Source organism: Gymnogyps californianus, chromosome 2 (assembly GCF_018139145.2).
Source record: "Gymnogyps californianus isolate 813 chromosome 2, ASM1813914v2, whole genome shotgun sequence".
Lineage (NCBI taxonomy): Eukaryota > Metazoa > Chordata > Aves > Accipitriformes > Cathartidae > Gymnogyps > Gymnogyps californianus.
In genome coordinates this window covers 84,222,026-84,247,191 of record NC_059472.1, presented here as the reverse complement: position 1 = coordinate 84,247,191, position 25,166 = coordinate 84,222,026, and the positions used below count along the sequence as shown (strand labels likewise).

Here is a 25,166-nt window from a genome sequence, read left to right as displayed (position 1 = left end):
CAATGCTGAGAGCAGTTAAGGAAATAGTCTTTCAGACAGGCACAAGGCATCTCGGGCAGGTCTCCTTGGTTCAAAAGCAGACCAGGAAAGGAGGCTGCAGGAAAAAGACAGGAGACTGTTGTTCACACAGTTAATTGGTGCCATAGTTTTTATTGTTTGTTGTGTTGTAAATCCAGGTGCTTTTTAGGTTTTTATAGAAGAACTATAGCACACTTCTGGTAGTCTATAGGTCTAATGGGGAGGCTGGATGCAGGAGAGCTGCTGGTTTTCAGTGCACAGTTAATTGTAACTGACAGAATCGCTTTTCGGTTTTGCAAACTCAGTGAAAGGAGTCTCGGGTGTGTCTCTGAGATTTGGTGTAGTTATAAGAGAATAGCTGTCCCCCGGATATACCTGCAGTTTGCTCCAGAAATAGTTTCTCATTATCTTCATTGTGGATTTCATGCCAAGTCAGTTGTAGCTGACAAAGTCACAGATTACCAAGATGAATTGCTAATATCCAGTGGGCTCAGTTTTTGTTGATGGGAAATGTATTCAGATTTGGGAACACTAGGGATCACTGTGAAATGTAAACTCCTTTCAGAGACCTGCCCACCACGTTGTCTGTAATTGCAGGAGTATTTCCAGTTCTCTCTGCTTCTGTGTACTGAAGCCATCTCCTCATTGTGTAAGACAATCCAAAATCAGCTGGGCTCTGTGTGTGTGAAAGAAAGAATACACTTTGGCTTTTTCTAACGTAACTATACTTTTCTTGGAGCCCTTAAGTAAAAATGTACAAGCATGGAGGTAGGAAAGGTGCAGTGTTTAGCAAGACAACAGGAATTTTGTTTTTCCTCTGATTTGCCAGATTTTAATTTTTTTTTTTTTGGCAACTCATTTAAATTTTAGTTTAGTCTTCAGTACTGTGGCATTAACTGTCTAACAGACAATTAGAGTGATATGGATATATCCCACTGATAGGTAAATTTTCTGGATTTCCTGACCATGTTTATTGCATTTACCCATATTTGGCTGCTTCTTACATTTTCAGGGAAAAAAAAAAAAAAAAAAGTCTTTTTTGAAAACAGGAAACTAAAGATGAAAAAAATGACAGAAACCCTCCCAACAAGTTTAGCTTATTTATGTTAGTTACAACTCTAATGAAAAACAGATGAAGAGGAGAATACATGTTTGAAAAGTTAACAGATTGTGCAAGTTTACGTCTTTTTTGCTTTTCTTTTTTATGAAGGCATATTTATACAAGACTCAGTCTTGTATATTTATTAGGTTTAATAGGAAAGTAGGTTTATTTGATTTGGCAAGTTGTGCTGTGTTCTTTCCTGACATTTATGTGTGGTGATTTTGGTTGGCTGGTTGTTTTTTTTAACTAATGGCTCATCAACAGTCTATCAGGTCAAGAAGGTTGCAGAGATTTGTGATGTTGGCAAAAGTAGAAAGGTCTCTAGTAAGTGCTTAAAATGCTTTACTTGATGTTGTTGGTTGATGTTCCTCAAAACTCTGTGGGTGTTAATATATTATCAAACTTAAGTGTTATTCAAGAAGCTTTTATAAGAATTAGGGCTTCAGTACTCAAGTTTCGAGTTTTAAAACTTTTTTGTGGTAATTTAATATCTATATAGTGCAGTCTCTGATATGCTCCTTTTCAAATTATGTCATCAACAGACTTCTACAGTTATTTTTTTTCTACTTTTTTTGGTTTTATTTCACTAACTTAATGTAGTTTTCTTTATTTTTCCTTTATACATGTTCAAATTATAACTGAAATTGTATTTACAATTAGTTTCTATGACCACTAATTGTCTCTTTTTAGCTGTGACCAGGGCTTACTGTTCTCCCTTCTGTACTAATATTTCACCTAAGTTTTAAAAGTTTTAAAGATTTTTTTTTTTTTTAAGTCAAGTCAGGTTTTATAGTATTAAATCAAGAAATTGACCTGACAATTCAATTCATCTTCCATTCTGTGCATTTGCAGGGGAAAATTGGGACAGTCTTGCTCATTACGAATCTTTGAAATTTTCATTTTTATGTTCAAGACTAAGCTGTTGTTCTAATGCCATTATTCTGCTCTCCCTTTAATCTAGTGATGATGCCATGAGACACTCCTATTCTCTAACCTCTCCTGGTGGTTTCTTCCTTTTTTCTGTCTTGTGAGCCAGTCTATGCATTCACATGACTGCTCAGGGAACTAAATTGGAATTAACTGATGGGAGTTAAGATAAACTTTTTTGTCCTCAGTTTATAGGGAGATTAGACAAAATGTTGCCATACTAATTTTAGAGCAAGTTTTTCTTAAAACCTGCCCAGCATGGTTTATCACGTGTATCACACATACTTATGTCAGCTTAAATGAGGGAGCACTATAAGGGAGCACTATAAAGTTCAGATTGAGACAGGAGAAGGAAGGGCAGCTATGCTGGTTAACATCAGTTTAAACTGATCAGATTCTAGCGATAAAATATATTGAATAAATTAATTTCAGGATATTACACATCTTTAAGTAGTACCTTTCATATCAAAGGATCCCAAAACTGTCACATAAAGGTGTTACTTTATCTGCTCTCTGTAATAAAATGCAGTAAAGCAGAGGGAAAATATAATGATGTAATTTGTTAAACCAATTAGTAATATATAGTAATAGGTAATACTTCAGGAGCTGATTATGATTTTCATGTCTAATTAAAAGTTTAATCTCTTTGTTCCAAAGAGGTTTTAATCCAAACACTAATATTGGTATTCAGTAGCTTACTGTAAGGTGAAACAATGGCTACTTGAAAGAGAAGTGTAGAATAGGCAGTGCCTTTACAGCCCCTAGGTAATAAGAAATTGCACAGTTTGGACGTAGACCTCTTAGTATCCAGTTTAGAAACAGGAACTTCATCTAAACTTAGACTTTATTTGACATCACATTAGTATGACAGCTGAAGAGACCACAGCCAGGAAATACAGACATTCTTCTCAGCACAGTTTTATAAAAACACAGTATGTATTGTCAGCTGAGCTGTATGAAGCATCCCAGGCAAGAAAGAACGACAAAGGGGGTTTTGAGGAGGCAGACAAATCAAAAGGGTGTTGGATAGTGGATGAGAGTTTCACATATTGGAAAGAAATCAGTCATTATAAAAACATGGACTTCAGCTGTTGCAGTATTTTCTTCATTAAAGAATGAGAATTATTTTGTAAATGGCTTCTTTATATTCATTTATGGAAAAGAAAACTAATAAATGTATTATAGGTGTCCACAATGTTGGTTTAACTTGGTGAAAATGAAATTGTTAACGCTGGGAAGCAATGGCTTACCTGTGAGCATCCTGGCATTTGGGAAGCTTTCTGGTGTGACTTCAATTCACTTGGCCTTCTGTCTCAGACCTGAACTTCCCACTAGCAGTGGTTGTTGGGAGTGCCAAATGTGAAAGATGGTCTCATCAGGTGAATAAACACTGTGCAGGGAATAAACTGAAGACACAGAAGTGTTTCCTGTTGTGATATAATATGTAGGAAACGAAGCCAGCATGTACATTAAAACCTATCCCCTATAAGTATGTAGGTCAATAAATTGCTTTTGCTTTATTTTTTCTTTTTTATTTTTGGAACTAGGGACACATACTTAATACATTGTATAAACTTGTTACTGAGGCACAGGCATTCAAGATACCCCATATTTTAGAGTTCATGCTGATGCAGAGAGGAGAATAAACAGTGCAATTTCAGGAGGACTGTTAGCAGGTCACAAGCCTTGTTGATCAGCAGCTTACGGCACCAGCAATCAATAGGCTTCTCTATGGCTTCGTACTGGAAAGGCCAGCAAGATTGTCCATCCTGAGGGCCATAATGGAAAGCAGAAGCCAAGACAGTCTGAAAGAAACACTATGTGGTGACATAGACTTTGGTGCCAGCCAGCACTCTCCCTAGGCTTTAAAATAAAGCCTGCCACAAAGATTAGACCAGGTGAAGACCTCTGGGGATCTTCTGTGTGCTGATGAAGCTGCTGCCTCAGCAGTTGTGAAGCAGCTGCAGATCTATATAAGGAAAGAACAGCCAGTAGATGTGCATGCTTACAGTGCGAGTATGATCTTCCAGATGGTTCTTCAGTTGTTAAGGAGGATGCATTAGCATTTTTCTCTGTGAAGAAGGTGTAACACATGTTTTCTGAAGTATTGTAGAATAAAATGTATTAAAATTGATGCCATATTAAAATGTATTTTGCCTAATTTTAAGTGGAGCTGAATGATGGCAGTCCCCACTGAAGTCAGCTTGAGTTTCTGACATCAGGACAGTATCAGTACTGCAGGAGAACCTTCTTGTTTCATTTTGTAATAATTTTGATATCTACATTTTAGTCTTTTAATTCTTTTGCTTATAATACTCTCTATGCTGACAGACTTGTCTGCTTGCTACACAAAGGAACTGTTTTCTCTGTATGTAGCAGTGAATTGTTCATTTGCAAAGTAAGACAAAGAGTGGTCATTGAAATCTTACCAATTAGAGAAAGAAATTTAGAAATTATAAGGGAAGTTGCAGGTTAACATAAAACTCTAAAAAATCCAGTTAGAAATATACTTGACCTGAAACTCCTGAAGATAATTGTCACAGCCAGGATGGTAAGGAATCAAGAAAAGCAAGATCTCACATTACTCTAGGTGCAGTTTAAATGAAATCCTGTATTATTAAATGATCATTTGATAAAATTTACTTAGCTATACATGTGTGATTTTGCCGAAAAGGTTTCTTTTTTGAAAGCATACACTGTTTTATCAGATACATTTCTGAAGATAGCACTGGCTAACAAAAGATATAGTTGCTTTTGTTTCCTTTTAAACCTGAGTCTTCAAAGGCAGAAAGGGACCCTGGGCATGAGCTGCTTTCCTTTCCCCCTATCAACACTGCTAACTGCTACCAGGTTGCTTTATTTTGTGAAAAACAAGGTAACTAGATCCCTCTCCGGGATGGCAGGGAGGAGGTGAGTTGGAAAAGAATAGTAAGGTTTCTTCTCTTTACATTTTATGTAACCTTAGTGTAGGATCACTCAGGTTGCTTTCTGCACTATGAGTTGCTGATCAATAATATTTAAAATGTCATTTTAGTTTACTGAGTCCTGACATCTAATCAATACTGCTTTTGATTTACCTAATCAGGTTTTCATATTGTGACTTGAGTAATATATGGATTGACATTTAAAGAGCAAACACTTCTCCATTTTCTTCTTCGAGGATCGTGTGCACGTGTGTGTGTGTATAGTATAGACAATAGGACTGTAGTCTTTCAGCTACATTCACTGCCAAAAATAGTGTTGCAAATACTGTTTTGTCTGAAGAGGGCTAGGTTACCTAAGGTTACAGGACTTTTTTTTGCAGTTATTAATATTTTATGGAATCCTAATAAAAGGTTAATATACTTTCTCACTAAAAGTATTTAATAGTGTAACAGTAACAGTGTGGAAAAATATTGGGGTTTTTGTGTTTGGGGTTTTGGGTTTTTTTTGTGGTCTAGAAAAACATATTGTGTACTATACAGTGTGATCCCTGAAGCTACAGCTTTCTGTTTTGGCATGATCATAGCACTGAAATCAGTCTGAAGAGTCTCATTGAACTGAAAGAAAGCAGACCTTACTGAGGAGCTCAATTTTCAACCCATACTGCCAAAACGAAGCTTTTTCATTTTTTCATCTGAGCCATTACACTATATTAGCACTTCTTCATGTTTGTTTTTCTTTTCCATATGCCATCCTAATGACGTGCTTTATCTAATGTTTTAATGAACTAATGACAATTCTTTTTGGTGCTACGAAGAACTTGTAAGCAACTATAAAGTTTAATGTAAATGGTTGCAGTTAACATTGTAGGGAACTGAAAATGAAGTAATATTTTTATGACTTAGAACAAACTTGAAATTTTCTTGAAAATAAATCTGTTTTTCTTAACACTGAGCACAGATATATATTGGTAAATATATTTAAAATGTCTTTATCTTTTGAACAATCAGTAATTGCTCAGTCAGCAAACACTATACGGTACGTTAAAATGTGGAGGGCGACCAGCCAGTTGCTGTTCTTTCAAATCACAGGCACAAAACTATTTTCCTTGCATGGTAAATCAAAGAAAATATCATACCTTTTCCAACAGGAAGAACTCTGTAAGCTTTAACAGTCTTTAGCAACTCAGGTTACTTTAGTTTGTAACCTATATGGGTAAATTACATAAGAAATTTATTCATGAGGGACTTAAACCACTTGCCTACTCTGATTAATGACTTAATTTCTTACGGCCTGTTGGCATTAACATTAATGTGAGCGTTATATGAGCAAGGGGTGTTCAGTCAGACTCTCATTACTTCAGTTTCCTCCTTGCAAAATGAGTGCAGTGTGTTCTTTCTCTGCATCAGGAAGCACTTATGGAAACTTATCAGACTATGACATCCCCAGAAAATACAATCTTTGAATTCATGAGTAAATACCTTTTGCAGGTGCCTGTGTATTTTGACCACAATGAAGTGATAGCTGCTGTTTCTTTCAGCTCTCCATTTCAGTGACTATTACTTGCTTCTTTCCAGTGAACTGAAATGTTGTGTTATTTTTAGTAAGTTCCTCCAACCTGAGTTAGTCTATTTTTATGATTATATTCTCATGGAAGAAAACAGTCTGTGGATGCTACAAGAAAGTTTACCATGATCACTGATCTTCACAAATAATCAACAGACTATAAATAACAAACAGACTTTTTTTCACTCTTCCAGCCATATTGGTTTTAGAACCTCAAAATAAATATGTCTATAGTATTTACCAAAATAGGGACTGGGCTTAATCAGTGGCATATGGTTTTCATAGTGTTTTAATAATTAGCATATTTCTGACACAGTTGTGCCAAGAGAGTGCCTGGGAATGGCTGAGGGATAACATGGGCCAGAGACCGTTCCCAGCTGCCAGTCTGAACAACGTCCCTCTAACTTTGTGCAAGAGGGGGAGAGTTCAGCTTTATGGATATGAACAAGGCTGTTTCATAGGCCTTCGTACATTTTGTGTATTAAGATAAGGCTTCAGTGCCTCTCAAAAAACATGGCAGTATTTTGCTAACAATGTGCCGCTATGATCCTTATATTAGCTGTGAATGAAAACAGCTTGCAGGTGTATGGGAATAAACTAGAGGGCTGGTTGGTTTGTTTGTTTATTTTTAAATCGTACTAGGAAAGAACTGTTTGAACTTGATTTTGTTGATTGTAAAAGGCTGGTCTGTTGGTCGGGGGTTGCTGGTCCGTTCAGATTCTCCGATCAGCTTCCTTGGCTGTGCTGGCTAAAGCCAAGGCAGGGCTAAACTTAGCCATGAGCTTCCTGAGAAAGTGGTGCTTTTTTAGAGGAGGAAAAAGTCAAGCTTTGTTTTCTTTGTTCTCTGGGCAAGCAGCGTGGCACAGCTTGCATCTGTACAACTGTAGTCTTACCCCTCTGATGACAGGGGGGTATTTTATCCACCTGCCTATTGGAAACAGCTGCTGTTGAGCACTTGCGCAAACTGTGCCCAGTCAGTGTCAAGGAAGGACCTACTGGGCATGAATTAAAAACGTGCTGGGAGGTGTGCCAGTCATCAAACAGTGTGGGCTGTTTTGTAGCATTGCCCAGCTCTGTGCACTGGCCCTGTTTAGTTCACTGGTGCAGATATAACCACATAATACATTTCAAAAGTAGAATTTTCTGGTAACTAGATCAACTCAATTTCCATTCATTTTGCATAGAAATATACAGTGTTCACAACACCAAGAGAGAAAGAGAAACAGAAAGATGGAGAAAGAGAAAACCAGTCCCCTGGCTCTCTTCTGTAATAAGCTGGTATCACATGTAGGAATCAATATTAATACTCTGTCTCTATAAACTAACAGCATGAGGAGCACTGACTCTCTCGTGTTACCATTTAGTCAGTCTATCATACATTAATTTAGCTATACATTGAAAAATATTCTTGGAGCACAGTGCTTTTGGTTTTGGATAACACCAACCCTCATCACATTTTCAGCTACTCCTCCCCCTTTGTTTAATCTCGGATTCCTGAGATTCCTTTCTTTTGCCATCAAGAGCTTTTCACAGTGAAAATTTATCTAGGTTTCATATTAAAAAGCAAAAGAAATAAAATTACTGGATTGTTCAGAAACTGTGGGGTGTGGGAGGTTTTTATTTGTTTTGGTTTGGGTTTTTTGTTTGTTTGTTTGTTTTGAATAAGGAGGCCAGATCTATATTTTTTTTAAGATACAATTTTTCTTGGTAATCTCTAAAAACTGAAAGTTTTGTGTGTACATGGAAATAGGTAGATTCAGGTCATGTAAAACATATGTAAAGAGAATATATTTTGTAACTTAGGTCATGCACATTTGTTGGCTACTGAAAGTCTTTGTATTACAGTTTTAGTGACTATGACCAAGAACTGTAAACAAAACAAATGGTGTTAGATTTTTAAGAAGGCACTTCTGTACTTGCTCAGGGAACGTCTTTGCTGGTAAGATATACTGATACTGTTTTCTGATACAAATTTGAGTCTGAAACATTTTAAAAGAAATAAGTTTGATGATAGGCAAATATTCACTGCATTCAACATTTGCCTCATTTGTCCTTGAGCAAGTGCTGCAGGTGTTTATTGCTGTTCCTTTCTAGTTGAGATGAATATTGATTTTAGATACCAAATTAAGTACAATTTTCTGCAGCATGCAGGTAAATAATCTGGTAATGAAAATTAATCATGAGCTTGCTCTGCTGTTACTCATAACTGGCATTTTTAGCAGAAACATTTCACTGCCATATTGAAATAAAAGTGTCAAGAGTAACCAAATGTTTGGTTGTCCCGAGTAACTTAATCCTGCAACAACAAAAGATATTTAATAAAACAGTGATGTCATGCTTGTATAGCATCCTTTCTGAACTTTTTTTTCAAGTTCATTTTGTGTTGTAAGGGCATGCCAAGTCAAGTGAAAAATGCTGTTGACAGATCTCCCCAAGAAAACGTACCTGTCACGTTACCTATCTAGGTACCTGTGTAGTCTGTGTAGCACTGTGAATTAAGTGTCATAATTCTGGAGGCATTTCACTGCTGGACAAAGAACAGCATGGGTTCTGGTATATAGATACTATGAAATGTGAGTAACCTCTCGGAGATACATGGCAAAAAGAGAGATAGGATTTGGAAAGGGATAGTAAGCCGGTTGTTGGGTTTTTTTTGTTTGTTCTCATGCAAGAATGTCAAGCTGAAGATAAAACAATGAAAGAAACTAGAAAGTCTGTAGTAGTTGGCAGTCTAATATGTTTTTCAATGTTGTGTAGTTCTCCAGGTATGATATTCCAGTCCTCTGACAGTAAATCCTAAATATGTCATTTACACTTTTCATTAAAACAGTCCTGCATTTTAAGGCAAGGTTAATGAAAAATACAAATCCCAGTAGAAGTCCTTGAGGGGCTCTAGCAGGAATTTTTCTCTAACCTTAATTTTCACCACTAACCCATTGTTCTCTTTTTACCTGTTCCTTACTCATTTTAAATTCTTGCACTAATTCACATATTCTCCCATTTAAGTAACAATTTCTGATGCCATATTGTATCACACAAATCCACAAAGTCTAGATAGGTGAGACCAATGGTATTTTTTCCACTTAAAAAATCAATTGTCTTATCAAAGAAAGCTATCAGGACAAAATAACACAATCTACTTTTGATGTATTAGTATACTATTTATTTCAGAATTCTGGAATGGAAGTAGGAGAGCCTTGATAATTTTAGTATTCTTTTCCTCTTGAAAATGTTAGTTCCTGTTAATTCTTCTTACTCATGTTGACCTGTTGTCTGCTTCATTAATTGCATTCAAACAGACAAGGTGCAATCTAGTTTTGGGAACACATAGGTGGCTTTTAATTTCTACTCTGCTGTCATTATTGATGAGCCTCAAGTTTTTCTCTGAATCTTTGTGGATGAAGAACATTTGTTTTTATTTTAGTTGCAAAATTTATCTCTGTTTTTGATAATGCTTATGTTAGACCTATGGTTTCTGATGCCAGAAATGCATTTTTTGAGATTAATTATGCAGTTAAGCTTTAATTCATTTAGTGTCTTTCTCCACAAGTACGTAGTTGTTGCTTGAGATGTAAGGATGTTTGACTTAGAGATTGGGTTTACATCCCTCGCAATGTTAGGCCCTTCAAACTCTCAAAAGAGCTGTGGAATTATTTTCCATAATCAGGTCTTCTTTAGTGTCCCCATCAAAACCATTTATGAAATAATTTCCTATTGATTCAGTGACTTCCAGGTAAATAAAATGTTCTCTGATGTTTTTGGAGACAAAGGGGCTTTGTCCATTTGTGCAGTGACGTACTTCAGGAAATGACATTTCCTGGGAAAGGTTAGTATTCACTTACTAGAAACATTTCAAATACGTGTGTTGATTTTTAGTGTAACCATGAAAGCCTACAGTTGAATCTAAAGCTATCCTAGTGAGCTAATTAGTGCTGGGCCCAGTGCTTTGGCCCTATTTGCTTTGGCAAGATTGTACCGTGCAGTTGTTCCAGCCTCCAGAACAGGTGGCTGCATCTGTGTGGGGCTGCGCTACCTCCTGCACCATGCAGAAGGGAGGTGAGGGGACAGCACTCATTGATCCAATGCAAAAGTTTGCCAGGGAGGATTTCAACAATTCAGCTGCAGTAAAATGCCTTCCTTCCCCCTCCCCCCCCCCCCCCCCCCCCCCCCCCCATTTTTTTTTTCTTCTGAAGTTATTTTGACTCACTTGGACTCTTCTGTCCCTATGACCTGTTCTTATTTTTATAATCATTATTTACCTTTGTTCTTCCTTTCCTTAAGGTATTTATCATTCAATAACTACACTGTAGTAACATTACCATTTCACCATGGTTTATCGTTATTCTTGCTTTTTTTTTTGCTTCTTTTTTTTCCCTCTTCTTTATTTATTCCCTTGTGTGTGTCCTGCACTAGTGTTTCAAGCCCTACATTGTATTGTCTAAGCTGCTGGTATAAACAACCCTTTAGTTATTTCTCTTGACTGTATCTTTTTTTTTAGGGAAATTCACTTCAACACTTTCCCTAAGTGTACCAGTGACCCAAATCCTTCTTTCAATATTAGTACGTTCTTCCTCAGTGCTGGCAATTAATCCAGTTCTAGATCCTTTACTTTTCCCATTAAGCTTGTTAAACTACCTTTTTTCTAGTAATTAAAACTAGATAGTCAGATGATTTCAGACTCTGGCAAAATTTTTATCCTTATTTGTTGATTTAATATTCTTACTACTCTTACCTGTCTCAGTCTCCAGTGGAATTTGTCTGGAAAAGTCCTCTTTTGGTGATTGCTTTCTGTTGGTTGATGAATTTTAGATATTCTTCCCTAGAAGATACTTCACTTCTTCATTTATTATATTGTGTGCCTCATTTTTCTAGAAAGTACTAGAATTCCACCCAAGTTCACTTTTTATTTATTTTAGCTGCTTCTTTAGGTAAGCATATTCATCTTTGATTTCTGTGTTTTGCTAGGAAAAGTGGGGGAATTTTGTCTGCTCCTTTAAGAATCCATTTTCTGTAACTCAGAACTGATTGTATCATTTGTTTTAACTGAATGTATTTACATATATATGTATAAATATCATTGAGGTAAATAGAGATTGCTGTGCTAAGAGTGTTTTGAACACAGTCAGTTTAAAATTTTTGAAACAAAACTTTACCAAATTCATTCAATGATGACTCTCTTTGTGCCAATGGTTAGTTCTTATGTAATATTAATCGTTAATACTGCATGCACAAAATAATCTTTAGCAGTCATAACATAAATCAACTGTGAGTATAGAATAGCACAGAGCTAATAGCTACAGTTCTTGATGGTGTTAGTCAAGGTGAGCAGGCCTGAGAGGTTTTTGAGAAATCTCAACTCAAGCCAGCTTCTTGTCTGTCTTCTCCTTCTTTCCTCTTTTTGCCTGACTTTTTTATGCTACTTGTTGTGTCCCCCCTCCAAAGGAGATCTCAGCTGCTCCTTGTGCTGCTCATCTTGGTTTTGGTTTTGCCAGTCGTTCCTCTTAAGTGTTTGTCAGGATGTCTTGCCTATTTGTGCTCTTGTGCTTAGCTGATGCTTAGCTCTTTATCTTGCAAATTCTGTCACTTGGCTGTCTCACATGCTTATCTCTGATTTCCCTTTGCTGGTCACGTTAGTCACTTATATAAAATGCTTGTACATTTTGTGGTTATGCTATCACAGTGTTACAAAATATTAATATACTGTTGTTGGTTGTACCATTTTACTGTGCTTATATTCCAGTTTAAGGCATTCTTACATTAATTTTTCCCTGCTTAATACACTTATAATTTATAGGAGTCCTAGACCTTTTTTTTATTTTCTAAATTATTTTTACACATTAGTAGAGCACGTGCCCTTCTGCTGTCTGGATTTACTGTGTAGATTGTTCCATTGCTACATTTTAAACAGGACTTGCTTTTTCTGGAGCTGCTGTGAATCTGAGGACATCTCCCTTCCAAGTGTGTGTAATTGATCATATGGGCAGTTCTTTTCTAGTATTCTTGTCCTGCGTTGGATTCTTTTTTTCCCACATTTTTGGGACAATTCGTTCCTCTCCTCAGTTCTCAGATCCCTTTCTGAAATACTCTCACGATAGCACTGACGTAATCATATCTGGTATATAGGCTCAATCAGGTTCAATTCCATTCCTAAATAATTTTTGTCAGGTATCCCCTGAAGGAGAATATATGTATTGGAGATATAGGCAGCTTCTGCTCCAACTTCTGCCATTTTCTCCATTTTTAGGGCCACTTTTTCTCTCCCTCAGTGATCGTTCTCTGTTCTTATGAGTCTTTTAAAAACAACAAAAATCAATCCAAATATTCCAGCAAGCTTCCTGAGCACTCCTGCTTTGTCCTGTTCTGATTGTTGAGCTGTCTAACGCTCTCCATTGCATCATTTCTGCACTATTTAAGATGTCAAGCAGACAGTACTGCCCACATAAAAGAATTATCTCGAAGGAGAGTTAAAAGGTAATGAATGTAGAAATTTGTTACAGAGAGTTTTTACTTTAGTAAACCTTTGACACTGAAGGTTTGAAAGATGGCAATAGGTGCTTTGTACAAAGTGTTAATGCTAGAAAGGTACTGAGAATTCCTTCATATGCCCTGCAGATAAAGCAGCTTGTATTCTGGCATATTCAGATCTCAGCTATGAAAGAAAGACCTCTAAATGTGATTTGAGTTCTCATATTGATTTAATAGATGACTCACTTTTGAGATGGTAGAAATGAAAACCCTAGTAAAACATTAGTAGATGTAGCTGTCAATAACTTTTTTTTTTGTCCTTGCTGACTTTTTCATAGTTTCACATGTGATATAGAATTGAGAGCAGAATAATTTGAAATATTTCATGATATTACTCACAAGGTGACACCTCTGCTTTCTAGTCAAATCCCCTAATATGAATTTATATTTAATCATTAAACTTCTGAATCATCTGCTGCTGAAACTAAGTTCACCCCACAGCTAACGCTGAGCATGCTAGCATTGCCTCCTATGGTAGGCACCCACATGCTTCAGTGTAGGCAAGTGCTTACACACTTCAGTGCATATGGAAACATTTGCTCAAAACCACAGCAGCAGTCACATGAACGCATGTGATCAAAACTCAAGAGTCCTGATTTCCACTTCTGCTTGGTAACCACTAGACTTTGTCAAATACATACAGGATAAAACCTCTCCACATGGAAGTCGCTGGGAGTTTTCCCATCCAGTTGCATAGAATCAAGAATTCAGCCATAATGTTTCATAAAACAAGAAAAAGAAATATATTTATGGTTTTATTATTATTCCTAATAAGGAAATAATGACAAAGAAGAGACAGTATGTGGTCTGGTCTATGTGTACATTTTACTTGTATTAGTATCAACAGAATTTGGAGGTCATGCAGTCCAACTTGTTTCTCAAAGGACTCTGTTGACAGTAGATGGCTGAGGGCTTTGTCTTTCAAGACTGGGGTCTTGAAAACTTTTAGGGATGGAGACTGCACAGCCTCTATGGAGAGGTTATGGCCTGTTAACAGCAATGGCAGCACTGCATTACAGGGCCACATGGTTAGAGGTGAAACTCACTAAAGGTAAATAAAGTTTACAGAGATAAATGTATAACTGGAATTTGCTGCCACAAATAGTATCATTTGCTTCTGACCTTGGCTTACTAGCGATTTTGAAATACATCACGTTGCATTGCTTGATGAGTAAGTTTGCAAGACGATGAGAGTTACCTTGCTTGTTAGAGGTAAGGTTCGAGGTATTTTTTTCTTTGAAAGTCTGGTAGGTATTTTGCAGAACAAAAAAATCTATTGTGTGTCCTGTACTATTAATCTCAGTTACTTCGTGAATAATGTTAAACAATCCTGGAATGTGAGTTCTCTGTAATTAAGCTGTCTTCTCTAGAGTTAGGCACTCCCTTTAAGATTAAGAACTCTAGGAGAAAAAATATCTTCAAATATGTATTACTTCAAAGCAAGTGAAGAGGGAGTAGTTACAAAGTCTATGATTGCATACATCCTCTCAGGCCATCAGTTGTTTTGTATATTTTATTGAACTCTGATATATCTAAGATAACCTTGTTGTGTGCCATACTCTCTAAAGGGCAAGTGCAGCTCACCTTAAAGTTGGAGATCTGCATTCTTCGCCAGAGTGGGAGGTTGGACAGGCAGAGTGCAGTGCTGGCTGTAGGGCTGAGCATATTACTGAGTTGACTGATCAAGGGGAGATCAATCTGGGAAAGCAAGTTTGGTATGCTGATATCCCTTGGGATTTTTTTCAGGAAGTTCTTCTGTTCAAGCATTTCACTGCCATTTCTGAATCCCCTCTAGACAGTTTGGCGATACTCCACCTTTTAGAGTCATCCCCTGAAGCAGACAGATTCTCTTCTAGTGATTTCATTTCACTGTTCTTAGCATACTTGGGACTGATCTCAACAGATGCATGCTAATGAAAGGTTTTTCATGTTTTAGATGCCTGTACTCAAATCTAGTTTGAAAACATCACAGCATAATTGAGTGGGATTTAGCAGCCTTAATGTCTTGCTAGATGTCCTGTGATATTTACCCATGGCCAGAAGACTGCTTCAGAAGGTCTACTGTAGAATCCAGTTTTATATCTCAATGTCCCATCTGGATGTCATTAGATACCTATATTTAGCCAATTTCACCCACAACATTTTCTGGCTCTGAATGTCTGTCTAAAAGAAGATGGTGGCTGACCACTAACATCCATGTGCCCTTTCAGCCAAAACTCTTTGATTTCTCATGTACTGACAGCTTTTCTCTATTATGATACTTGTCAGAATTTATTATCCATGTTGGGCTTATTTTTTATGCCATTGAGCTGAACACTTGCAAGCCCAGAAAAATTTGGGCTCTTACAGATCACAACCAGTGTAATATCAGATAATTAATTACACATCGCATCAAGAATAAAAGTTGGATCTTGGATCTCCAGGAAAATACTGTATAGGAGTAAGAAAAACTTCTGGGCAAATTTGAGATCTTAATAAAATACACCAACAGAAATAAATAGTAAAAAAAAATACAATGGCTTACTGTATTGTTTTGTGTTCCACTGAATGTGCATCCCGTAGCTTAGAGGAAACAAACTCTGAAACCAGAAGCAGAAATGGTGACAGAATGAACTAACAATGACAACAGCAACTGAGGATTAGTATGACAAAAATAATAACAAAGACTTCTACATATCTCAGTGTACAACCAGAACCTTAATACTAGGAAGAAACGCGTCAGGATCATGCATGCGAAGAACAACACTGCTGTCATTCCTACTGGAAGTATAATTCATAAAGCTATCAATGACAGTTTCCCTAAGACTAGCCAGAGACCAATTATCCCAGTGGGATATTGAAAGCAAATCTATCCTCTTGCTCTGTGACTGCAGGAGAATTGTTAAGGGTGAGATCAGTGGAAGTGACCCAGAAAAAGTTAGCAAAGGTAAAACCAGAGAAAGTAGCAATGAAGAAATTTCCTAATTCTGAAGAAGAGAATGTGAAAACAGAACAGAACAGATAGGGCTGTGAACCTTATAATATTTTAAAGGGTAAACTCAACAAAGCTGATTCTGTTTCTGTTGTATGGAAGAGTTACAGGCTGTCCTGGTTTTGGCTGGGACAGAGTTAATTTTCTTCTTAGTAGCTGGTACAGTGCTGTGTTTTGGATTTAGTGTGAGAATAATGTTGATAACACACTGATGTTTTAGTTGTTGCTAAGTAGCGCTTATCTTAAGCCAAGGACTTTCCAGTTTCCCATGCTCTGCCAGCAAGCAGGTGTGCAAGAAGCTGGGAGGGAGCAGAGCCGGGGCAACTGACCTGAGCTAGCCAAAGGGGTATTCCATACCATGGAACGTCATGCCCAGTATATAAACAGGGGGGAGTTGGCCAGGAAGGGCGGATCGCTGCTGGGGCATCTGTCAGTGGGTGGTAAGCAATTGCATTGTGAATCATTTGTCTTTTCTTGGGTGTTATTTCTTTTTTTTTGTTATATTCTTTTTCATTACAATTATTTTATTATTATTATTATTATTATTATTTAGTAGTGTATTTTATTTTACTTTAGTTATTAAACTGTTCTTATCTCAACCCACGAGTTTTACTTTTTTTCCTTTCCTCCTCCCCACCCCACTGGGAGGGGTGAGGGGGAAGCGGCTGCGTGGTGCTTAGTTGCTGGCTGGGGTTAAACCACGACACAGGCCTATGTGCAAAAAGTCAGGTCATTGATGACACATCCCAGATGCTAACCAAGAATCAGCAGCCTAATTCTGGGGCAGTTGACACTTTATCTGTAATTGGCTTACATTGTGTGACATGGGTAGTGTTGGTTTCCTGTTGTTTTTGGTAAAATCTAGCTGTTACTGTTTATAGTTCCTCTGGGGTGACTAGAGATCTCTGATACTTACCAGTTATATTACAAGGAAGCAAACGGGGAGCAGTAAAAATGATATAATTGTGAAGCCATTTCTGCAACTCCTGCTAATACCTTGACCCAAACACTTGTTCAAGGACTTTGGGGTATATTTGAGGACTTCCCTGTCAAAAGCAAGAACGTTTCTTGACTTGGGAGATGATCCCTTGTTGTGGGGAAAAAAAAAACACCTGAGTGCGGAACAGAAGGCTAGGCTTGCTTGTGGTTTTCATATTTCTTATCGTGAATGACTCATGAGTAGTTTAAAGCGAACAGTGTGTTTTACAAAAGCTAACAAAGCTTCTCTGTAAATGAAGTTCAAATATGACTATATTTTACTGGTAGAATTTACAGCATGCTGACTGATGCTCTATCTCACATGCTTTTTTTAACTCTTTAGTCTTCCATATATGGCAGACTCTTCCAGTGTCATAGATCTATAGACACTAAAGCTGATCAAGTAAAAAAAATATCAAATAGGTAAGTTTATTTGCAGTTTTTGCATGGTATACATAAATTCTGTTTATGGTTTCACATTAATTAAGAATCTGCATACCTGTCATTGGATTTTCTAATAGGATGCTTACAGGAATAAAGCAAAAAATATTTCTTAGTGGTCTAACATATCTTTAACTTTTTATTGATTGACTTACTCATGTTTATTAGGAACATTAACTGTGAGGTTAGGTGACGATAGCTATGAAAAGTCGAAACATTTAATGAGATTATATCAATATAGTGCATATTTGAGAATGGCTGGTAATTAATGTATATAAATGAAGAAAAGTATTCTCTAAAACAGATTTAGTTCTAAATTTGTGCAATATCAGGACTAGATTATTTTTGTTGTTTGAGTATTTTTTGTGTGTTCTGAACAGTTTCTTTCAGAATCAATATTTCCTTTTTTCTCTATGGCAGTAATTCATCATTGTTCTAATATCAAAAGGTTTTCAAATTAGCTCATTTTCCTAAATTGAGCATGAGATAAGAAATCACAAATTACTCCCAAGCTAGTTAAAAGCCTTGAAAACATCATTGCTGTACATTTAATTATTTCAATTAGAATTCCAATTTTGAACAGCTGCTTAAAAATAAAAATTCATACATTACTGTAATACTGACTTTATAGATTTGCCAGGATAAACATCTTAACATCTTCATGTCCTGCTGCAAGGGACAGTCCAATACCTATGCTGTTGTCTGTTTACTTAAGTATCATTCAATGAAAAACACTATTATCTGATCATAGTCAAACTTTATTGTTCTGTTTCAGTGAAAGCTGCTGAATTGTCAGGCTTCTGATATCTTCAGTGGAGACTCGCAAGACGGACAGAAAATATATTGCTGAGCTCTTGGTTAGCCATCAACTAGTAAGTAGCTTCTCATATTTTCATAGTTTTCATTCACCTCCAATGAAGAGTTTGGGTTGTCTTAAGTAAACAACAATTTTTAAAATTATTTCACCATTATTTTCCTTTCTTTTCTATACAAGCATTTTTCTCTGATGTCCGGTGCTCCTTTAAAGCCTATAACACATTTAAGTCAGCGTTTATAAGTGCTTTAGCAGAAAAAGGAGCATTTTCTTAGTATTCCTGTTCAGCATCTATCAGAGTGCTGTTCAGTGACCTATATTACTCCCAAAGTGTGAAACATAAGTAGGAATAAGAATTCAGTGGACCATCTGTAACAAATATATTGCTCCATTAGCCTGATGGAGGTGGTCAAGAATGGTATCTAGCAATCAATTACTAGAGTTGGTAAATCCAGTTAAATGGTACCTGAACAGCTAGGTTCTATTATCATCCACCTGTTTGATCTTCAGTTTGTCTCATTTTTCTGACTATTTTAAATACTTTGTTATTCTTATCAATATCGTCTTTACTTTTTTTAATTGCTTTAGGAAAATTGTAAGCCACTCATTTAAAGCAGATGCAATTGTGGTCTTGCTATACCTGTTGTTTGGTATAATAATTTTTTTTCGTTCTTATTCTTCTGCTTTGTTTCTAAACCTAAAGAAGAAAACTGGGCTGATGGGAAAGCGAGAACTTTAACATACGAAGTAGGGAAATCATAGGAAAAAAAACAAACCATAAAACTGCAAAATGAGGGGAAGCTAGCTGTAACATTCGAATGGTACTTACAGATTCTGCTCAGAAAACAGACTTAACATTTTAAAAATGATACTGATAGAGATTAGAGAATTGATGCAAGGTCTAGGTCACTCCTCATCAAAACATAGTGATTTTGGATTTTTTCCCCCCAGAATATATAAATGTTATTTTAATTTTCAGTAAAAAATAAAAAAAAAAAAAACCTAGTTATTTGACAATTACCCCAGTCTGAGTTGCAATATTTGAACTGGTCTCAAAAATATGTATTTGGATCTGTTTACAAAATATTCTTCTGTTCTTAAACAATCACAGTCCATGAAAACTAGCAATGGTTATTTATTTATTTGCTATTTGGTGAAATACAAATTACAATTTTAGTGGTGGAAATCTTTTCTAATGAGTCAGTCCAATAATATAATCTAAATTCTCCACTTAGCAATATCAAAAATAAAGATGTATTTCTCGTTAGGGAACAAGTGCCAAGGTTATTTATTTTAGAATTTGACAGCTCAACTTGATCATGTCTTTCATTACTGTTTAACTTATAAAATAAGAGTGAGAATTATGTCCTCATTTTTAATGCTGTTTTATTAATTTAAACCTAACAAAAATAGATTGTGATTGAACTGATTGAATTGGTGGGAAGGATGCTGAAATTCAAATGTTTAATTCAGTGAGCTCTCATAAAAGAAGGCAATATCTAACCTAAAGTTGGAAAGCAAAATTAGGCTTAAACTCAGTGAAAAATAAAACAAGAATCAAGTATTAGAAATCAAAGAAAGAAAAATGAATTTTTTTATCAGATGAGCTATCTAACCCAAGGTGAGAGTAGCTGTAGAAATTTGCTAATTTGGGGTGTTTGGGATTTTATATCCCTCTAAGCCTTTAAGTGCAGTCTGAATGTATAGATTTATAAGTTAAAATATTTTTTTCTAGTTTCATAAAAAGTTAATAAAATTTACAAGTGCAGAAATTACTACATAAGTGCACATCTGTGTCATTCAAAAGGTTAGGCAAAATGATTACAGGTGCCCTGTCTTCAAACATATACAAGAAGGGAACATACTCAGTCGTACACCTGCTCATAGCCTGAGAAAGTTAACATAAATCATTTGAGGGTTTTTTTTGTTGTTGGTACTACATCTAAGTAACTGCAGTATGCATTGTGTCAGGTATGTACAACTGAGTTAGAGGAGAAGGATATTTTGAGCATGGGAATGCTACAGGTGTTTTTTCAATGTCATTGAGTGTCATGAACTTTTTTCAACACTTTTATCTGTTGAGTAATTTTGGTTTGCTTCTGTATTTTCTTTTATCATATTAACATAAAAGTGACAAAACTCTTATAAGGAAGAAAGCCAGGTTTTTATTTGGTGTGCTAAAAAAGCAAGAGAGTGATTGATGTCAGTGAGCCACAGCTGAAGACATTGCTGCTTGAGTGGTGTGACACTGTGCATGTTATCATTGAGTAGGTGAAAGTGGAAAGGTGGAATAAAGGCATTCATTTATAAAGGACTCATCAGATGACATACTCACAAATTCATGATCTTTTTGAGGACTATTACAATGGTGTACATCTTCAAAGCCTTTGAAGAGCTTTAGCTGTGCGGATCCCTTTTATGTCAGCAGGAGACGTGCTTTGCTGTGATAAGATTTAGCTGACTTTCTTTCACATACTTTGTTACTGAGCAAATCAGACCTTGATCACTTTTATTATGGCATGCTGTGCATTCTGAAAGTATGTTTAAGCAAGTAGTAGAATCATTAAGTAATGAAGCAAATTATAAGTAATCAATGTAAGTTTTCATATTGTCTTAGCAGTTTTATTTTCATTTATAGTTTTATGTAATATCATTCCCTGAACACTCAGCAACAGTTTTTCAGTATCTCATTGATGCTACTATTTTATCCTTTGTTCATATTTCCTTTTTCTTTTACTTAGATGAAAAGAACAACATTTGTTTTCAGGACCTTGGATTACTAGTTATGAAGGGAACAAAACTACTCCCATCTGAGTTGATGTTAAAATTTCTATTGACATTATTATTTTTAGGACTGAATTCTGTGGACCTGGTACTGTCCAGTGAACTGAGAGTGGGTTGTACATGCTCAGTAAATATCTGCCATATGTGCTTTTAGGAAAGAAAAAAATCCATCTTTCACGAATATTTGCTGTTTTAGTAAAAGCACTCTTGCATATGAGTAAAAGATTATACTGACAAAAAGGAGCCTGTTGTACTAAAATATGAGAGAATAAACCATCAGCTGTACTACAGCAGGACCTGAAGCTCCTGAGCTTAAAGGAAAAGTAGGTGTTGGCCAGCACTCAGTCACTTTAGTTTGAAGGCAAACTGGGCCATGAAAGAAATAGAGACACATTTCTATGATGTTGGTTTCTGATAACATAAGAAGAGTTGTTATCGTTATAAGAAATGTTCAGTCACCTTTGTTTGAAGGACCTCTACTGACCAGAAAGGAAGAGTTGGTCTGAATACATCTATATTGGCTTTACAGTATAGGAAGACTTCCCTGTGGCAGGGAATGATCATCTTTCAATTCAGGACAGTTTAAGATTCTCTAAGATGTGTTGACATGAACTGGGGTGTAGCCCAGCTGCTCTGCTGCATCCTGAAGAAATGCAAACAGTCTAAAATGCAAGATGCATTTAAAAAACGCATGGGTGAATTGTGAATAGGTGGAAGGACTCGTAACATGGATTTTCAATTAAATTTGTCACGGGAGTGTAATAGAGTGCTAGATTAAGAACTGGCACCTTGTTGTACATGAAAAAAAATGAGGTGAAGAGGCATATGTCTATAAATGAATATGTATCTTTAAAAACATAGTAGCTTCACAGAAACATGGTGTGCTAAGACTTAATTGACTGATTTGTGATTAAAGGTTAGGGAAGCACAATTATGCATGTAACAGTGATAAAGACAATTAATTCCTACCCAGACTCGAAAGCCAGTTAGCTTTAAAGTGATGCAGGCAGAGGAGATTTTCTGTTTTGTTTCTTTCTGATGATACACTGAAAGATCCAGGCACAGTCCAAACCTGGTCAGTTGATTTTACATTTATATTCAGCAAATGAGCTTATGAAGAGAAGTATCTAGTAGAAATGTATTTCAACTTTGAAGAAATACACTCAGCTAACCTCTATTTCAGTCTGTTAAAAAATAAGTAGTCTTAACAGAACATAGTTTCTGATCAGCATTTGGACCCAATGCTCTGCTTTTTGAATATCATCTCTTCCATAGAAGTGGTAGATAGCATCTCTTATGCTTGCAGTCTATTAAGTTTTACCACTTTCCTAAGAATCATACTGAGAAATAATGAAGTACCATTTTGGATTTTGCCCCATAACCATTTATAAAAGGACTGAAAAAGATGCTAATTTCTATAATTTATAAGCCTATAGATATTAAAAATTACACAATGAAATTATCTTTCACTATTTGTAAATAACTGAAAAAAAAAAATGTAAACACCATCGAATTTCCCAGTCGTAAGGTGCACTATTCAGGTATTGCAAACTTTAGATTTGACCATTAAGGACAAGCTGTTTAGATTAAGGGTTGGCTTGTTTGTTTAGTGTTGTTTGGTTTTTTAATTAAACAGAAAAAATAAAAGCTTTGTATTTAGGAAGACACTTTCATGCTTGGAGTTTAACTTTTCCTGTAGAAATCTAATGTGAAAGGAGTGTTTGAATGGCAAATTACAATGATAAATACTACAGTATACTCTTACTGTTGGCATATCATTCCTTTTTCCTTTAGAATGACTCGTGTTCAGACTTAACCATCTTGATTCAGGTTATACAATTCTAAATAGATGTAAAAGGAAAGGGATTTGAGATAGACATGCTATGAGAACTGGAGATTTTGGTTGCAATATGAAGACAAACTGTGTGGATGATTAATATTCAGCGAGGACGATGAAAATTTAATTCAACTGATTTAGGTAACAGAGCATCTAATTTTCTTTTGCACTCCCAGTATAAATGCTATTTTCATTTCTGTGGTGGTTCATATCAGCTAGTTCCTGCACAACTACAGTTGCTGACAGTGAGAAAAACATTGTCTTTGCTCTTACAAGTACTCTTTGAAGCCTACAGAACAACATTGGCACAGACTGTTAGTAATAATTGAAATTACTTTTCTGAAAGTAACTTATCTCATCCTAACACACCTTATATTTTTTGTCTGCTGTAATTTTCTTTCTTGTGGCCCTTTCTGGAAATACAAAGAAAGCCATAGTGAATAAGTATAGAGTGCAGGATTCATTAAAAGCTATTTGAACACTGTGCAGAGGATGTGCCAGGAAAAATACACAGAATGAATATTGATTTGTTATCCGTGTTGGGAGTGGAAGAACAATGTATTTCAGAAGTTTGCCTTTGATTATTTAAAATATTCCTTCTGTTTTTACTGACAAAAAATTTGTCTAGAACTGTGTATTCCTACAGCACTCTGAAGAATCCTCTATATTTTTAAACAATTGTTAGAAATGGATTAGCAGGAAGTTGTGTGCTTATTAAAGGATGATAACTACAGTGTCTTTTCAGTAAGAGGGTAGCAGGTAGATTTCTGGGTTTTTTTCTGTGAGTTTAAAAATTGAATGCTCCTGTTAGAATGCATATTCAAGAGAAGAGGAATATGAGGGGGTTTTCTGCACTTTTTGTGGTGTGTGGTGTTTTGGATTTTTTGTGTGTGTCTGTACAAATCTCAGGTAAGTGTGTCTGAAATCTAGTTAAAATAAGTCTATCCTTTCTGTGTGCCCCAGAAGTCCATATAAGGACTGTGCAAATTTCAACAATCAGAGAAATTATAGCAGTTAAAAAAATAGAGCATTGAAGTAGGCAAAAAAGGTACAAAATCTGTTACTGTAGGTTTTTTAAGTTTCTAAGGAATGTCTGTCCCTTTTGCTCCCACTTTCCCCTAATAACCTGGAAAACAAGATTTTTGAAAAATTCACGGAAAGATGAAATTCAGTTTATTACCCCAGAGTATAAGTCAGTATATTCTTCATTACGTCCTTAATCTTTCATGCTCTCTCTGGCCCTGTGAGTCTTTGTGTTCTGGGCAGAATTTAACAGAATTTCAGGCAAAGGGGGGGGGTCATGATTTTTCCTCCCGGCACAAGGTGCTACTGCTGATCCAGGGCTGGGTCTCTTTGGACATCAGGAGGAGTCAGCCAAGAAGAATGGAACTGAGCCAGGTTGCTCTCATTTTAGCTGACTGCTCAAGTCATTGACCTACTGTTGAATGGGGGGTATCCCATTACCACCATCATATCTTAAAAATGTAAGGGATGGCTTCTACTTTTTTGTGTGCAACTTGGTCTGATGGATCTGCTTAGTTAATTGATTAAACTGTGCTTTGGTCTTATTTTAGTATTTTCCTACTTTTTTGTCAGAGTTGAGCAGAAAGAGTGAGAAAGCGAGACTTTTTTGGATTTTTTTGCAACATTGCTTCTAATGGAGTACCTAGCATGAGGAATCATTGTAAAATTCTGTAACTTTCTAAGGCTTTCCATGCCATTTTTGCATAACCAGATGATAAAGATGAGGTGCACAGTGCAGACTAATGGGAGACAGCTGACTATTTGCAGATTTTGTTCATTATTAATTATGTGCAGACTTTATGATTAACTCATTATTTAAAAACAATTAAGTATCCTTTGACGGACTCCTGAATTGTACCTAGTTATGATAATTGCTGAAAATATTTTTGAGAGATTGTTTCAGAATACTTACTGTGATGTGTTCTTAACCTTGTCTAAACGTTGTGAAAAGAAAATAATTAATATTTAGTCATATACATATATGTATTAACGATGTTGTGCTTTCATAAAGTAAATTGGCAACATCCAACGTTTAAACACTGGCTGTAGATTTGAAGAAATAATCTGCCTTTGCTCTGTGGACATTAATTACAGCATGTGTCTAGTGTACTTACTTTTCTGATTTGGAATATGAAGCACTCTGGTTCTTGGAAAGTGAGGTTTCAGTTATGGGACAGAGAATGAATGGACAGAAGTACCAGGATTATTTCATTATGTTGATATGCTTTTTAGTTACAGATGTATACCTCATGCAAAA

At 36.0% G+C, this 25,166-nt stretch overlaps 1 long non-coding RNA gene across 1 annotated transcript in view; it reads left to right on the top strand.

Moving 5' to 3' along the window:
• Positions 1–25,166, top strand: part of LOC127013534 (uncharacterized) — a 156,469-nt gene that overhangs the window by 110,949 nt on the left and 20,354 nt on the right. The window contains exon 2 of the long non-coding RNA XR_007766087.1: positions 18,226–18,322. This is a non-coding gene — a long non-coding RNA (uncharacterized LOC127013534). The remainder of the gene's footprint in view (positions 1–18,225; positions 18,323–25,166) is intronic.